The sequence below is a fragment of the Neomonachus schauinslandi genome, chromosome X (assembly GCF_002201575.2).
Source record: "Neomonachus schauinslandi chromosome X, ASM220157v2, whole genome shotgun sequence".
NCBI classification, from domain to species: Eukaryota; Metazoa; Chordata; class Mammalia; order Carnivora; family Phocidae; genus Neomonachus; species Neomonachus schauinslandi.
Genome location: NC_058419.1, coordinates 37,192,330 through 37,210,514, shown reverse-complemented (window position 1 = coordinate 37,210,514; position 18,185 = coordinate 37,192,330).

Genomic DNA, 18,185 nt, shown 5'->3' with positions numbered 1-18,185 from the left:
CCTTGCTAGGCCTAGTTATCCTCACCTATAGACTGAAGATACTCTTATATAAGAGATTTCAGAGCACCAAACGCAGTGCCTGGCCAGTAGGAACCACTTCCTGTTAGCTGCTGTCATCATCATCATCACCACTATGGGTGATCATACTACCTACTCCACAGAGTCGTGGAGATGAAGTGAGAACATACGTAAGCCATCCAACGCAATGTTCAGCATAAATTGAGTGCTAAATAACTGAGGGCAGTTATCGAATATATTTATACCAAGTACCCCTTGGATACTTACCTCATTATGTCTTATGTTACTTCTATTTGTGTTCATGTCTTGATCCCTTCCTCTAATTTGTAAGCTCCCTGGAGAGCAGAGTTCTCTCTCTCTCTCTCTCTTCCTGTCTCTTCCCCTCCACCCAAGAAGCATAAAAGACCCAGTGCTGGGGATTAGGGGGCTCTTGAACATTTAGGTGAGTCAATGTTGCCCTCACTTTTCCTAAGCCCCTTGATCATGGTATTGTTTTCTAGTTTGAAAACATCACTCCCATTAACTGATCAATGGGACCTTTTCCCTAGGGCAAGCCATGTCATGCATGTTCCAACCACTGAACCAGTGATCACAGAATTAGCAATGTACAGTATCTTAGCTTTGGAAAGTTCTCCAGAAAACAGTGGCCTGGGGTGTGCATTCATCTGAGAGCCTGGGCATGCGTACCACTCCCAGGCTTCCGCTGTCTACACAGAAAAGGATATTAGGCATGAGCCTAATTCAGGCCACCACCAAGTCCCCCTTAGACTACCACAATGTAGTCTTCTAAGTTGTTTCCTTACTTTCACCCCTGCCGTCCACACAGCAACAAGAGAAGTCTCTAGAAAGTAGTACAATGAGATCACATCATTCCCCTCCTCAAGACCCTTCAGTAGCTCCTGTCTCGTGTAGCATCAAGTCCAGTCTCCTTCCCACAGTCTGCAAGGCCCTGCATAATCTGGCCCCTGCATATCTCCAAACTCGTCTTGTTGCACTCTTCCCCTTGCCCCCTTTGTACCGCCCACACTGGTCTTCTGGTGTGAGAACACGCCCAGCTCATTCCTGCTTCGGTGCCTTTGTTCTCATTCTGTGCGCCACCAGGAATTGGATCCCACCCATGCCCCAGCTTCCCTGTGCTTGTCCTTCAGGTTTCCACTTAGGTGATACCATCTCAGAATGGGATCATTCATCCACGCCTTCCCTGCGCACCCTATCTCAAGTAGCTTCCCGTTGGGTCACGTGCCATGCCCCCTTGTTAATCTGAAGCTCATTGGTTCTCAGCCCTCACTTCACCTTAAGAATCACCAAGAGAATGTTAAAAAAATGGCCAGGCCCCTTCTAGACCAAAGAAATTAGAATCTCTGGGGACAAGGCCCAGGTTATCTGTATTTTTAAATGTTCCCCTGGTTAATTTTAATGTGTGGGCAAGGTTGGCAGGTTCCATTCTCATCTATGGGCTTGTTTATTTTCTTCTTAGTACTTATCACCAGATGTAATTCTTTTCATTCATCCATTTAATAAGTATTTATTGAGCTCCTACCGTGTGCCTGGCTCTACTCGAAACGCAGGGATTAAAATCATGAACACAAAAAGCACAAATTCTAATCCTTTATGAAACTTTCATTCTAGTGGGGAAGGCAAACAATAAATAAGATCAGCAACTATACATAGTTATACAGCCATATATGTATGTGTATATATATATATGTGAAACTATATGTGTACATATGTATGTATTATTATTATTATGGACTGAATGTTTGTGTCTCCCCTCCCAAATTCATATGTTGCAACCCTAACCTACAATGTGATAATTTTTGAAGATGGGGACTTTGAGAGATGACTAGGGTTAGATGAGCTCATGAGGGTAAGATCCTGGTCTGATGAGATTAGTGCCCTTATAAGAAGAGAGACCAAAGAGCTTATTCTTTCCCCCATTCCACCTCCCTGCCACACACACACACACACACACACACACAAGAAGAGGTCATGTGAGCACACAGCAAGATGGCAGCCACCTACAAGGCAAGAGAAGAGACCTTAGAATGAAATCTACCTTGCAGGCACCTTGACCTTGGACTTCCTGACCTCCAGAACTGTGAGAAATTTCTGTCGTTCAAGCCACCCAGTCTGTGGTATTTTGTTATGGCAGCCTGAACAGACTAAGATATATGATATGTTAGATTATGATAAGTGCTAAGGAGAAAAAATAAAGCATAAAATGGAGATACGATTTTTGGGGGGGAGGGGAGGGAGAAGAGGTTTCAATAGAGTGGCCTGGAAAGGTGAATCTGGAGTAAAGATTTGAAAGGAGTGAGAGATTCAGATCTGCAGCTAGCTGAATATAGACCATTCAAGGCACAGAAGAGGAAGTGCAAAGGCCCTGGGGCTGGATTATACCTGGTGTATTTGAGGTACAGTGAGGGGACCAGCATGGCTGGAGAGTTGAGAACAAGGGGCGGAGTGGTAGGAGATACATTCAGAGAAGTAATAGAGGGGAGCAGACAATGTGGAGCCTTAAATGTTATCGTAAGAGCTTTGGCTTTTACTCAGGGTTATCACTGAGGAATTTCTAGCAGAGAGTGGTATAATCTGACTGAGATTTTAAGAGGTTCACTCTACCTGCCATAGGGAACTCAAGGGGCAAAAGGGTGGCAGTAGCAAAACCAGCGAGGCGGTTACTGTAATGATCTAGGTGAGAGACGATGGTGGCTTGGAGAAGGATGGTAGAAATGGCAGAACCCAAGAGAAACAGTCCAAATCTGGATATATTTTGGGAGTTAGGTTACACACGATTTGCTGACAGACTGTGTGTTGGGCACAAGACACAGCGCACAGTCAAGGAGGACTGAGCATCCAGAAGAATGGAGTTGCCATTACAATGAGATGGGTAGGACAGTGGGAAGAATCGGTTTCAGGAGGAAACGTCAAGGGCTTAGTTTTGAACTTGATAAGTTTTAAGTGCCCATTAGACCTTCAGCTGGAGATGTCAAGTGGAGAGGTAGATGTACAATCCTGGAGTTCATAGGAGAGGTCTGGCCTGGAGATAGAACTTTGGAAGCCTTGAGATTGGATGAAATCCCCTAGACGGTAAGCTCAGGTAGAAAAGAGCAGAAGCCCAGGGACTGAGACCTAAAGCACTCCAAAGATTAGAGGTTGAGTTACAGAGCAACAAGCAAAGGGGATGGAGCAGAAGCAGCCAGAGCAGAAGGGAGAAAACCAATAGAAAGTGGTTTCCTGGGAGCCAAGAGAAAAAAGTGATTTAGGGAAGAGCGAGTGGTCACTTAATGTACGGCACTGCCGAGGAGCTCGAGCAAGATGAGGACGGAGAGCTAACCATTGGATTTCATAATGTAGGTCACTGGGTGATCTTGGTCAGAACAGTGATGAAAGTGAGTGCAAGAGGGAAAAGAAGGAGAGAATTTGGAGACAATGGGTATAAACAATTGCCCCGATATTTTAGTCCTAAGAGGAGGACAGAAATGGGGCAGAAGCAGTATCTGAGGGGAGACTCACCTCGAGAGAGGGTTTTATTAATTTGGGGGATGGGAGAAATCTTATTTTTTTTTAAAGATTTTATTTATTTATTTGAGAGAGAGAATGAGATAGAGAGCATGAGAGGGGGGAGGGTCAGAGAGAGGCAGACTCCCCGCTGAGCAGGGAGCCTGACGTGGGACTCGATCCCGGGACTCCAGGATCATGACCTGAGCCGAAGGCAGTCGCTTAACCAACTGAGCCACCCAGGCGCCCGAGAAATCTTATTTTAATGAGAATGACCCCCAGTCCAGAATTAGAAGGTCAGCAGCTTGAGGGCAGGGACTTGGTCTGGGGCATCCCCATCACCTCCCACAGTGCCCAGCACAGAGTAGGCACTCAGCAAATATCGTCGAGTAAGTGCACGATCACATGATTGCAGACGTCCGTGAGAGTAAACATCAAAGAGTCGAGTGGCAGGGCAAAGTGACAGGTGAGTGGAGAGGCAGTACCAAGGTAACCCAACAAGTATCTCTTGAACAACGGGCATGCTGACAAGCACAAGGCAGCTTCCACCTTTTGGTGGCACCCTGGCTTCAGTCCCCTCATTCCCGCCCCACTCCTGGCGCACCGAGCTCCCCGCCAGGGCCAGACAGCCGAAGCAGGGGTTGACGCGGCCCGACTCCCTTTGCCAGGAGGGCATGCGATGTCTCTGTAGTCATCTGTTCTGGGGAGAGGACAGGCTTCGGGACTGTGAGAACGAGGTGTGGCCAGACGAGACCAAAGCTCGGGAGGGTGCCGAAGGAGAAACCACTTTGTGTCATCACCGTTCTCGGGCGTGGTCTGTCTGTGGCCCACAGACCACACTGGCTGGCCCGCGCTGGCTGGAGGCTAACTCGTAGCCTCCTGTATACAGCCCAGGCCAGGGAAGAGCAAAACCAGAGTCCACGGAGAAGAAGCCCCTGCCCGTGCAGTGCCCACAGTGGCAGGTGATGGGTTGGCCCAGAGGGGCTGCCCCGTGGGGCCTGTAACTCCACTGTTGCTGGGAAGATGGCACGGCCCAGCTCTGAGCGAGCACACAGAAGGCCCTCGGCAGCTTTCGGATGAAGGACTTGACAGGAAGGGCGAGGAAAGAATGCTTCCTTTTCCATGCCTCCCCTGCCACCATGCTTTATGCCCAGCCACAGGTTGGTGCGGGGCCGTGGCTGGTGGCCGGGTGCTTGTCCTGGACTTGGAAGAAGACCCAGGGAAACCCCTGTAGCGAATTGGCAGCAACCTCAGACAGACCTTTTCCATCTCCTCACCTGGCCCCCAGAGACCCCACCATTGTGTTAGGTCTTATGAGTCCAAAAAATTGACTTCCACCAGCATTGACCTCATACCTGATCTGGGCCACATCCTGTGGCCCTCAAAGTTGTGACTGTAGTACTAAATATTACAATTACTCCTCCTCCTCCTCCTCCTCCTCCTCCTCCTTACTCCTCCTCCTAATTGCAGCTAACACATACCGAGTGCCTACTCTGGGCCAGGCCCTGAGCTAAGCACTTTGCATACCGTGTCGGTTGTAGTCCTCATTGCAGCCCAGTGAGGTGAATACTACTCTCGTCTTCAGTGAACAAGAGAGATTCAAGCTACGCAGGGGAAGAGTTGAGACTGAAGCCCAGTTCTGTCTGACTGCAGAATTACATTCTACATGGGTCTCTATGACAGCATCCGGGTGCTGTCTTAGAAATGTAAGACAGGTAGTCTCATCCCGTGGCTTCCTGTCACACTGAGAATTTAACCCAACTTTCTTCCTAGGCCATCAGGGCCTGGCAGAATCCAGCCTTTGCCTGCCTCCTCAGCCTTGTTTCATTCTCCTCTCCCCCTTGCCCCTGTCAAACCTGTGGAGAAGGCTCTGGAACCGTAGCAGCATTCTGTTCTTGGTACATCTGGTGGTCTGACTTGGGTGCTTACTCCTGCTTCCAGGGAGATTTCCCTTGGAAAATGCCTCCCACCGTCTAAACAACCGTCCCAGAAGCCCTGTATCAAAAGGTGGAAGCTGCCTTGTGCTTGTCAGCATGCCCGTTGTTCAAGAGACACTTGTTGGGTTAACTTGGTACTGCCTCTCTCGCTTGTACCGTAAGATCGTAGAAGGTTGACAGCGCCCCAGGCCCTGTCCGGCACTGAGAAGCGTGTGATGTTCAGAGGTGAACTGAGGCCCAAATTCTCGGCATTTGGGGGAGACAGCGCCGTATGTCTAGGGGAGTACGGGAAGAGCACCAGCCTAGGACACATATGAATTACATCTTTGTCGAGCTCTCTCACTTGCTAGCTGGGAGACCTTAGATAAATCCTTCCAATTCTCTATGCCTCGATTTCCTTATCAGTCAATGAAAGTAATAGTAAGAGTAATAGTAATAATCTCTGCCCCTGACTCATATATGTAAAGTAACAGGTTTTCTTGGGGCCATGTCCTAGTCTGTTCCTGCTCCTATAACAGAATACCATAGACAGGGTGGCTTTGAAACAACAGAAATGTATGTTTTGCCATTTTGGAGGCTGGGAAGGTCCAAGATCAAAGTGCTGGCGGGTTCCGTGTCGGATGAGGTCCATCATCATCTTCTCACTATAATGTCACGTGGCAGAAAGGGGCAGAGAAACTCTGTGGGGTGTCTCTTATAAGGGCACTGACCCCATTCCTGAGGGCTCGAGCCTCATGAGCTGATCACCTCCCAAAAGTGTCACATCCAAATGCCATCACACTGGGGATTAGGTTTCGACCTAGCAATTTGGGGTGCATACAAATATTCTGTCTATAGCAGGAAGGTTGGGTAGTATTTTTTCAAGTAAAAAAATATTGCTACCATTTTGTCCAAGTGTTATACCATTTTTCCTCCCACTGGGCTACATGCTACTTGGGTTCCTTTGCTTGTTACTGTTTAGTTTTGTGGTAGCGGACCCTCACCCTACCTCCATTGTCCTACCTTCCCCCTCCTCGAAGGTATGAGGTTCCCACATACGTGATAGTCCACGAAACATAATCTTCCCATGTCCAGAAAGGAGTGTGGGTGCTTGGTGGTCTGGTCCCTTTGTGTCTTCACAAATACTGAGCACCTCCGATGTGTTCAGCCCTGTTCTAGTCAACTGGTGATCCCGCAGCACACACACACAAAACCCCCAGCCTCCACAACCTCGCTTCTGCAGTATTTCTGCCCTAATGCACAGTCTTAATCTCACCATGCGCTAACAGCAGACAAACTTTGATTGAAGGAAACGATCACATAATTGGCCTGGAGTTGTCAAGTTGTCAAGATTATGGAAGACAAAGACCAAGGAACTGTCGTAGATTAGAGGAGGCTAAGGAGACATGGCAACAAATCTGAATCTGAGCTCCTGGATTGGATCCTGGCATAGCAGAAGGACACTAGTGAGAAAACAGAGGACATTTGAATAAGGTCTGCAGATGAGTTAATAGTGTTGTATCACTATTAATTTCCTGGCTTCAATACTTTTACCATTATTTTTTTTGAAAGGTTTTTTTTTAAATTTATTTCGAGAGAGAGAGCGCGCAGGAGGAGGGACAGAGGGAGAGGGAGAGAGAATCCTCAAGCAGACTCTGTGCTAAGCACAGAGCCTGACACAGGGCTTGATCTCACAACCCTGAGATCATGACCTGAGCCAAAATCAGGAGTCGGACCCTCCACCGACTGAGCCACCCAGGCGCCCCAATACTTTTCCCATTATTATGTAAGTTGTTAATACGAGGGGAAGTTGGGTAAAGGGGATACAGCGACTCTGTGTTGGGTTTACAATTTTCCTGTAAGGTCTAAAAGTGTTTCAGGCAGTTTGAAAGCAAGCTGGCAGGCACAGAAATGATAAATGCCAAGAGGATACAGGCAGGACATGGACAGTCTCTGCTACATTTCCTGAATCTCAGTGTCCTCATCTGTCAATTAGACCCAATAATTATGTATCATTATTTATTCTCCTTATTAAAGAATTTGCAGAGGAGCCCTGCTTTTGAAGTATTAGAGAAATGTAACCTCTAAACACTCAGTTTTGTGATAGAAGCTACAAAAGAGATAAAAAGATCATCACTTCATCCTCCAGAAAAAAAATTGTTTAATAGAATTATTTCAAATTAAAAAGTTAAAAATATCCCTGCCTTCCTGGGTCTTAACCTTTTGGGAGGGAGAGAGGGCGGGAGAGAGGGAAAGAGGGAGGGATAATAAATAAAACAATCAGTTAATGGTATCGTATATTAGAAGGCAGGGAGTGCTATGGAGAGAAAGAAAGCAGAAAAAGGCAGATAGGGAGGAGGAGAGGGGCAGCTTTAAAATGGTCATTTGAAGAAAAGACTTTAAAGAAGAGAGGGAGCAAGAGCTCCAAGAAGGAGCACACGAGTCAGAGGGAGTGGCCAGTGCAAAGGCCCTGAGGCCTGACTGGTTAAAGGAACAGTAGAAAACCTGGTGGAGCTAGGGCAGAGTGAGCAAGGTCAGTGTGCCTCCTTCTGGGGTCTTAACGATAACAGAAAGAAAGTGGCCATAGGGCAAGGATCAGGGGCGTTAAACAGTAGACACCAAATAGAGGTTTCCAGCAGAGTCACAGAGGACAGAAACATGAAGGGAAGGAAAGAGCAAGGAAGTGCAATTGCTGGGGTCTAGAATACCTGTCCAATTTCTGGTAAGGAACCAAATCATTAGTAAGCCCCATAATAAGGCTCTGAGTCTCCTGTGCTTTGCTCCTCTCCAATCACTGAACTCTAATTAATGCTGAGTGTGGCAGTAAGACCGCAGCCTGAGACATCTTTACGATGTCGCCTTAATGAGAAGTGTCATTGGGAGCAGAGAGGGGTGGGCTGCTTTTTCGTGGACTAATAAGTACGACTGATGAAAAATCCAGAACCTCGTTCTGGTTTCATGTATGTTTATTTTCGAATGTCCCCGAGTCATTCTGTTAGCGTCATCTGGGTGTTCGAGGCCTGGGAACATATGCACTGAGCAGAATGCAGGCAGCGATGGCACACGGGAAGCAGCCCCCTAGTCTGATGTGTGGCCTGCAGAAGACAGGCCAAGTACCGGAGGGGTTCCCCGGAGGCTCCTCAGCTCGCAGCCACGGCCCAGGATGCTTCCTCTTCCCACTGTGCAGAAGCAGAAATGCACACGGGGAGGCCAGCCTGGCTGCCCGGGGAGGCTTGTAGACAGCAGTGGTGTTTGGGGACCATTTCAAGCCATCCGGAGGTCCACACATGTGTGTTGGCCTAGTCCTTCCAGTGTTACAAAGACTGGATAAGAAGACGTAGCGGATAGTATCCTATGAAATGTAAGACATCGCATACGTGCAAGGTGTTACTATTGTTGTGTTCCACGGGGGGCGGGGGGTAAAGAAAGTAGACCTACGGCCATAGCGTTTGTTCTCTGGTTCCCTGCTTGTCTAGTGTTATAGAGGGACCGTCACCTTCCTTTTAGAAACAGCACTTACCATTTGGAGCCCTCAGGATGTGCTGGGCACTCTGGTACATGCCTTGTGCGCGTTATCTCTTTTAGTCCTCACAACAACCCCACGGAGTAAGTACAGTTGTTCCGTTTAAAAGTTGGCTAAGGGAGGCTCAGAGATGTTAACTTATGCAAGGTTGCACAGTAAGTGGTGAGAGCCACTTCTGCCCAGGAGACCCACAGTGGGATTCTGGATCCTTCTCTCTGCACTCAAGTGCCTTTTAAATTCAAGACGCACATGCCCCAGTGTGGCAGATTTGGGTTTCCAAGAGGGAGGGCGTCAACTTCATTCTTCAGGCTCCACACACAAGGATGGCTGGAGAAGGAGAACCTCAAACAAGTGGACCACTCCAGCTTGGAGTGATGCTGGGCAGGAGTGGGCACTTGATTGTTTGAAGAGGCACTATGGCAATATCTGGCTTCCCAGCTTGAAAGACTGGGCCGGGGACAAGTGACAGACCAACACTGAATTCTAGAAATACCCAGGGTAGCAATCACCAGCTTCACCCTGTCTTTGTGCCAGGGAGGAAACTAGAGATCCAGAGCAGTGCTGAGATTCGCCCAAGGTCATACAGCTCATTAGAGCTGGCGGCTGCAGTGGGACTGTGATCTTTGGCTCCCAGTTGGGAGCTTCCCCCAGCCCCCCAGATTCCATGGGCAGCACTCAGAGAGGAGCCATCTCCTTGGGAGTGGAGCCATTGTCTGGATAGTGGCCCTCCGTGTGGCCCCGGGACCTGCAGCCCCAACCTCGCTGTGCACCCTTTAGAAGTGCCAATTCTCAGGCACCCCTCCCCTGGACTTCCCGGGGTCGGGGCCCAGTAAAGTGTGCCCTAACACACCCTCTTGGTGACCCCGATGCATGCTCAAGTTTGAAAACCACTGGTCTAGACGGAAAGGCAAAGCGCCAAGTGTTACAGATGTCGACATGCGTTTGGAGCATGACAAAAGGGTCGTCTTCGTAGGGAGGGAATAAGACAAGGCCCACAGGGGCGCCTGGGTGGCTCAGTCGGTTAAGCGACTGCCTTCGGCTCAGGTCATGATCCTGGAGTCCCGGGATCGAGTCCCGCATCAGGCTCCCTGCTCGGCAGGGAGTCGGCTTCTCCCTCTGACCCTTACCCCTCTCGTGTGCTCTCTCTCTCTCATTCTCTCTCTCAAATAAATAAATAAAATCTTAAAAAAACAAAAATTAAAAAAAAAAAAAGACAAGGCCCGCAGCTCTCGAGCCACTCCTGCAGAGCAGTGTCACCTTGAAACACACATGACGGTGACAGATAGACACACACAGACCGGGAGGGAGAGTGTAGCCAGCACTTGTTCATCCGCATGTGCGTCCGAGTTTTGCCAACTCAGCAGTTCCAGAGCCGTGCCAGCTTTCCACTCGCTGCTGCGGAGGGTGCGTCCCTGCCCTCGGAGGAACCGCCGTGCAGGGTCAGAGAACCTCCGAGTTGGGAGGGAGCTCGGAGATGACCTACCCCTTCGCCCACCTCTGCCACATCCCTGGCGACCCACGTGACTGGCACTCTTTTGGCTTCAGCGTTACAGGGCCACAATAATAGTGAGCTCCGCTTCCTGCAGGACAGGGTAGAGGTGGGTAGGAGGAGGAAACACATACAGGTAGCTACAATAATAAAACGGAGTATAAGCGCTAGAGCCCCTGCCATGAGAACCCTGAGCCGGAAGGAATGAATTTTAGCCCTGGGAAGTCAGGGGAGGCTTCGTAGAGGAGGTGCTATTGGAGCTGGACAAGCTTTCAGCAGGCTGGGCCAGGGGAGGAGGAAAGAGGGTGGTTGCCATATTTCCATGAACAAAAATACAGAGGCACAAAAACGCTGGACACGTTCCATGAAACCTATTTAGACAGGCCTAGTAAAGGGGACATGCTCAGGAGTGCGACTTCTTGCCAGCTGCCTGACCCTAACCTTGGGCAAGGTACTGAACATCTCTCGGCCTCTATTTTTCCCTACTTGGAAAATGAAAGTAATCTATGTCACTGGGTTGTGGGAAGGAGTAAACGAGATAATGATACGAAGTAAGCTAACACAGTGGCTGGCTCATAGCAAGCACTCCAAAGCATACGTGACTGCCTTGCTTTATGGGGAATAGCAAACGAGATGGCTTGCCAGGAGCACTGGGTGTGAGCCTGGGAGTGGTGGAGGTAAAGTTCGGGACCAGGTTGTGGCAAGGGCTTTGAATGCCAAGCGAAGGATTTGGGGTTTTTATTCTGAAGGCAGGGGATCTGTATATTTGGAGGGTTGAATTAGAGCAGGGTGATAGGGGAGAGGGGGAGTTAGGGGTTATCAGATGGGGGAAGAATCAGGTTCAGAGCGGGGATATTTGAATTAGTGTATGTCTGAATTCTTCTACTACATATAGACCTGAGTTGTGGTTGATGGAGCCTGAAATGTGTAAATGTGTGTGTGTGAGTACATATGTATATATTAAATGTATATGTTTTAAAATGTATCAATGTGGGGGCGCCTGGGTGGCTCAGTCGTTAAGCGTCTGCCTTCGGCTCAGGTCATGATCCCAGGGTCCTGGGATCGAGCCCCGCAGGCATCGGGCTCCCTGCTCCGCGGGAAGCCTGTTTCTCCCTCTCCCGCTCCCCCTGCTTGTGTTCCCTCTCTCGCTCTGTCTCTCTCTGTCAAATAAATAAAAATCTTAAAAAAATAAAAATAAAATGTATCGATGTGTAGGGGAGCTGGGTAGCCCAGTCAGTTAGGCATCCCACTTTTGGTTTCAGCTCGGTTTGTGATCTCAGGGTCGCGGGATTGAGCCCTGCATTGGGCTCTATGCTCAGCACGGAGTCTGCTTGAGATTCTCTCTCTCTATTTCTCCCTCTCCTTCTGCCCCTTCTGCTCGTGCATGCTCTCGCATTCTCTCTCTCCCTCAAATAAATAAATAAATCTTTCAAAAAATGTATAGATGTGTAAAATGTATATCTATACATATATTTAATATACACATGAAATAACTAGAAAATGAAAATTGATGGTTGGAGAGAACATTAGCCAATTTTTTAAATAGTTTTAATGTGAAAGACAATCCCTTTGTTAGCTTGAGTTAAACTATGTGAAACATCATATTCGATGAAAACATTTCCCAAAGCTGGCCTTTTTGTAAGAAAACTTGAGATCTGTGCAATTCACACATACTTGATAAATTTAAGCACATTCTGTCTTACTGGCAGGGACAGAAATCTGCAATAAGACACAGAGTCCTCTGATGACAGACGATTAGAAGCAGCAATGGCGATGCCCATGGGGTCCAAATTTAAGGACATTTCTAATGGTTGTCCAGAAATACAAATACCCTCCATTTGTACTTTGGTGATAACTAGAGTCTTCTTTAGCTCCCAGTCAGGATGAACACACTTCAGAACGTTCTCGAGTCCCAGGCTAGAGGGAATGATCTCATTTGGCACATTATTGAGTGCCTGCAAAGAGGAAAGACACTAACTGCTCACAAATATTTTGCCATTGACTAACTGCAAAGATGTATCTGTTAAAGCAATCCATCTGAGCAGGCTAGTTCCCTCAAATATTGAAGAATATCAATACCAACTAAAAGCAAGTCGATTTGTCAGGCATTTACAAAGCAGCTTTGAAGCCAAATGATCTCCTTCCTGCCTTCACCTTTCTTCCAGAATATATGCACCAACACATCCAAGTGTGGACTCAGCCTCCTCTGTTGGAGCCTTCTCAGATAAAGCTTTCTTGGGCTGGAGAGAAGCAGATGTTTGGGTGGGAAGCCGTGCGGGAGCGCTGGTAGCCGTGCTGGTTCGGTGCTGGGGAAACAGTTCTGCACCGAGCTGGCTAAATATCATGAACTGTTGCTCAGCTCCCTCTCAGACCTGCCAGGCTTTCCCCTGGGCCTGCCACCCGATGTCAACAGAAACAGATCCACGGAAGCAGTTAAGCTGACCCGTTGGACTGACCCAAATTCTTGGAGGAAATACAAAAGCCTGCCGGCTCCTGGGATAAGCTTCGCCTTTGCTCCCCATCTGCACATTGCCTTCTTGTCCACGGCAGCCCCAGCTTGCTACAGCTGCTCACCTCAGCAGCCGGCTTTCCGAGCCAAGAGAATTTGAGAACAGTCTAGTTAGGAGAAAGCGGTCGGCCCACCTGAGAGAAACTTTGTGGCCAGACCAACAGAGAGATGCGGCGCTCACTTTCATTGATTTGCTGTGTTCCCAGTGTCCTTTCCCCGCCATCTGCCCTGGCCCTTCTGCAGTTCCAGGGCACGTAGCCCACTTGTCAGATGAAGCTGTGTGGAGAACACGGCACAGCGTGTATACCCTTCGAGGCTTCGTTTTTTTTCCTAAGGAGAAAGGGGCTGTGCTGAGCAGCTGTTGAGGACGTAGGAGGATGGAAAAATGAATGTTTTGTTTCCATTCAAGAAGTGGCACCGCAAGGCAATGGGGAAAGGCACAGGCAAACCTCCTAGGTGGTTAGTGATGTCAGAACTCAGATTAAAGGACACGCCGGGGCTCACTGCATGGCCCAGAGTTCCTACCCCTATGATACAAGGGCCTCACTAGAGCACGTGGGCTCTTAGCCCTCGGAGTGTATGTGCACAGCCCTCTCCCTCAGAGGGTCTGGCGTAATTGGTGTGGGGTTAGAGCCCCAGCACTGGTACTTTTTAAAAGCTCTCCAGATGGGAAACAACATTGCCATAAAGGACATCATTGAGCCAATCGGTCACGTTAGGATACGGGCTGTTTATTAGATAGTATTGTACCAGTGTTAAAATTTCTGAACTTGATAACTGTACTATGATTAGGTAAGAGACAGTCCTTGTTCTTAGGAAATACACACCAAGTTTTTAGGGGTGAAGGGCATGATGCCTGCAACTTACTCAAATGAATTAGGAATTAAAAAAAAAAAACCCACAAGGAAACGTAGGGAGGAAGGCATAAAGCAAATATGGCAAATGCTAACATTTGGTGAATCTGGGTGAGGGCTCACCCTGCTGACAAGAGTTCTTTGTACTATTAGAACTCTTCTGTTCGTTTCAGATTATTTCTGAATAAAAAATTCTAAAGAACAACAACCACCACAACAAAACACAACCCAAAACATCCAGCTCCCCAGATGAAATAATGTACAACCAGATTTGGAAACCCTTGGGTTCAGAAAAACAGAGGGAACGGGGACCTACGATAGGTGACAATAAAGGCTTTTCTGAGCCACTGTCCCTGGTTCACGGGCCACACTTGGCGTGGCAAAGCTCGAGGACTGAATTATCCAGGCATAAATCTGTCAGTCAATCAGCAAGTGTTTTGGAACCCCATACTCGGGGCTCCGTACTGCAGGAGAAATTTTCCAGATGAAGTAGGGTGGGCATGCGAAGCTCCACGGATTGGCAGCCCATCATCCATCTTGACCTCTTGACCGTGGCAACTCCCTGTCAGCCATGTGATCTGATCCTGTGAGAGTCACTCGGATCCGTAGAACACAACAAGCATAAACAAAGGCTTGCGGCAAAGGGAAGGGGTGGGGGGTGTGAGGCAGTCTCTTCAAAAGCCAGCCCATGATACAGGTCATGGGAGAATTTCAGCCCCTCCCAGCGGGTGGCATCTGGCGCCAAGCTGAGGCTTTTGCAGAGAACAATGTAGTTCTGACGAGGTGTCAAGGTATGGCTGCTGGTTGTGGCATGCTTTGAGTTCATTGCTTCTGCTGTGAGAGGAGCCAAAATGTCTTTCCCCTGATGGGAGCAGATGGAGAACAGCCCTTGCCTCCATCAGAATTTTCTAGACCTTGCCTCCTTCCCTTCCTGGTGTTAGCTCCTTTTCCCTCTGCCTGCATGCTGTGATCGTGTTTTTTCCAGACGTTGAATTAGAAGCTAGCTTGTGGTTTGTAGCTCCCTTATTTGTGCCCAAATGAAGGCCAGCTGACATGGATGCCCAGCAAGAGGCAACGGGGCTTTCCTGAGCACTCAGCCCCACAGGAGTCTCTGGAAGACAAATGAGAATTCTAGGCACCGGAGTTGGTCAGACCTGGGTTGGATCATAGTTTTGCCACTGAATCACTGGGTGAGCTTGGGCAAGTTACTTAACGTCTCTGAGCTTTAGGTTCCTCGGCTGTAAGATGGGGCCAATATTAGTATGAAATTCAGAGGGTCGTGAGCATTAAATGAGACAGAGAGCATAGCAAGTGTGCAATAGGTAGAAGATAGCCATTCATTTGATGGGTATTTATCGAGTTTCTTCTATGTATAGTCAAAGAGTAGTTCAAATCTAGTCCGGCCCTTCTTGCTAGTTGTTCCAAACCTTGGACGAGTTACTTCGTTTGACCTCTCTGGGTCTCTTGATTTCCATTGCTCTTCAGTGAGGCTGGTTTAAATTAGTAACTTGCAGGATTGCTGTAAGGAAGAAAGAAGGACAGGTGTGTCAAACGCATGTCGGGCACATAGAAAGTGCGTGGCCAAAGCAAATTATTGTAATTGTTGCGGTTACTGTCTCCATCAGCTCTTCTCAGAGCTCCTTCTTATTATGAGTGGTTTCACTTAGCAGCCAAGCACTCTTTAACTTGGTCCTTTGCAGACTTCCCCCATCTGTGTTATCATGGCCGCGAGGGCAGAGGCCATATCCTTTCTACTGTTCTGGTGTCTCCATGGCACCTGGCGGAGAGGAGGTGTTTGGTGCATGAAGCAGATGCGCACTCTGTAAGCGAGCACAGCTGTCGGCCGGCTTCACTGCCTGGGTTTGAGTTTTAGCAGGTCCACTTTGCTTACTTAGCGAGTAACTTCGTAGCAACTCCTGGAACTTCTTGAGCCTCCGTTCTCTCATCTGTAATATGGATGTGATAAAAATTCCTACCTCTGGGGCTCGCTGTGGATATTAAAGCCCGCATCTCGTGGGAGCCTAATAAAGACTAGGTGTTACTAGTGTCATTATTATCCGAGAAAATTCCTGCAGTCAAGGATCACAGGAACTATTTTAAGAAATCTCTCTCACGCATGCGTGCACTCTATCACGCACATACACACACCCACACGCCACTGCCACCACCACCGAGAGCGGGCAGCACAGAGAAGACAGGTTATAAGTGAGACACACATAAACATTCGTTGCCTATGAGAGGCTCTGTGAACCCCAGGCCAAGGCCAGTGTCTGCATAACATTCTCTCTGGAACTGTGGTGCCGTGCGCCCCTGAGCTTTTTTTATATTGAGGTAAAATTCATATAACACACACTTAACCATTTTAAAGCGAACAACTCAGTGGCATTTAGTACCTTCACGATGTTGTGCTACCACTACATCACTCTGGCTGTATCTAGAGGAAGGCAGAACTCATTCACTTGCCACTCCTCCTGTCACTGTTCACTCCCCACATTGTTCTTCCCTCCCTATTTTCCCAGTTGCCCCCTCTCTCTCTACCCCTCTGCTCTTTGGAGCAATGGGGTAAGTGTCTCTGACTGGCATATACGTTTAGGGAGAGTGGGGGTGTTGGCCCACTGGGAAGATGCCAGACCCAAACAGTGGCACTGGTGGAGTGTGGGTCGGGGCTGGCGAAGTCACTTTTTGCCACTGCTGAAAGCAAGCAAAAAGCACAGTGGCCACTGTGCATTGTCGCCTTGCCTTCTGGTGGCCCCAGGGGCAGCAGACAACATGAAAGGGATTATGACCAATTCTGGCCTCGGAGGACTGCGGTCCCTTTTGTTACTGCCTTTTCCATCCTTGGGCTCCTTGCCCTCATGAATAAATTTGCTCTGTATCAAAACATCTATTACAGAATAACCTTGGCAGGCTCTACCACCTCACAAAGATCTACTTTGTACTTGTACTTGGGAGCAAGAACCACATCCTCAGTAGTTTTAAAGATGAGAATAGTTTATAGGTACTGAATTCTTTCTGTGTGCCAAGCACTGTGCTCAATGCTCTATGTGAGTTTTATCTCACTGAAGGCTTCTTACAGTGTCTCTGGGAGGTAGGCGTTGTTGTTACTTACTTTTTTTTTAAATTTTATTTATTTATTCATGAGAGAGAGAGAGAGAGAGAGAGAGAGAAGCAGAGGGAGAAGCAGGCTCCCAAGGAGCAGGGAGCCCGATGCGGGACTCGATCCCAGGACCCTGAGATCATGACCTGAGCCGAAGGCAGACGCTTAACCATCTGAGCCACCCAGGCGCCCATTACTTACTTTTTATAGATGAGCAGACTGAGGCATGGAGCTGGTCGATGACTTGTCCAAGGCCACATAGTGCGTCAGGAACAAAACCCATGTTCTACCCCACTAAGTAATACTGTGTCCCCATAAATCTCAGCCTGGATGTTAATTAGTTGGTTGAATGGAAAACAATAATATTGTAGCAACCACATACTGTAGCTTCCTTCATTCGCTACCTGGATTTTAGTCCTGGCTCATGAACTGCCTGGCTTTATGACTTTGGACAAGTCATCTAACCCCTCTGAAACTATACTTTGGGCAACTTTCTTGTCTTATCTCCCTCAGATTCGTGGGTATAAGATAATCATACAGGGCCATTTCTGCAAAATGTAAACTGCCATGTCAATGTCAGGAGTTGATATCACGCAGAATGGCTTCATGGGCACGATAACTGTAGGAAGCTGTAAGTTCCCCTGGCTAACTCAAATCCTGGACAAGCCATTCTCATTTCTGTTCTTCATGGCTGTGGGAACTTTCAAGCACTGGCCATCTTCCCTGAACTCCGTCTCTGTATCTTCCATCAAGTATAGTTGGAATAGCACTGGGAGACTCTTCAGCCTTTGGTCCATTAAGGGATTCGACTCCCAAGGACAGCTTTCTTAGAAGACTCCAGCTTATTCCATATTTGCAAAGCCACAGCCTTCCTATCACAGAGGCTGTGGTGCAGATTAGCTTGAGACAACAGGTCTGAAAATGCCTAGCACAGTGCCAGGTGTTGCCTGCCTCATAAATGGGTGTTCAAAAGATGGCGATGACTTTTTGGGATTTGGGTTGTTATTCTCCAGATGGGGTTAGGACAGAATGAAAAAGGGGAGGGAGGCCGCTGCAGGGGGCAGGCAGTTTGGGCAATTGGGACTCTTTGGCCACCGGGCTTGCCAATTTCCCGATTCCTTGAAATGAAGGTGTGATTTTGAAACATGGATGCCTCGTATTCACCCAGGAGTGGTTTGTACACAGGGCTGTGTCTGACTTCCCATGAAAGTTACTTATATGTCCCAGAAATGTTGGGAAGGGGCACAGAGATACAGCCTAGTTCAAGGCCTTCCTGTT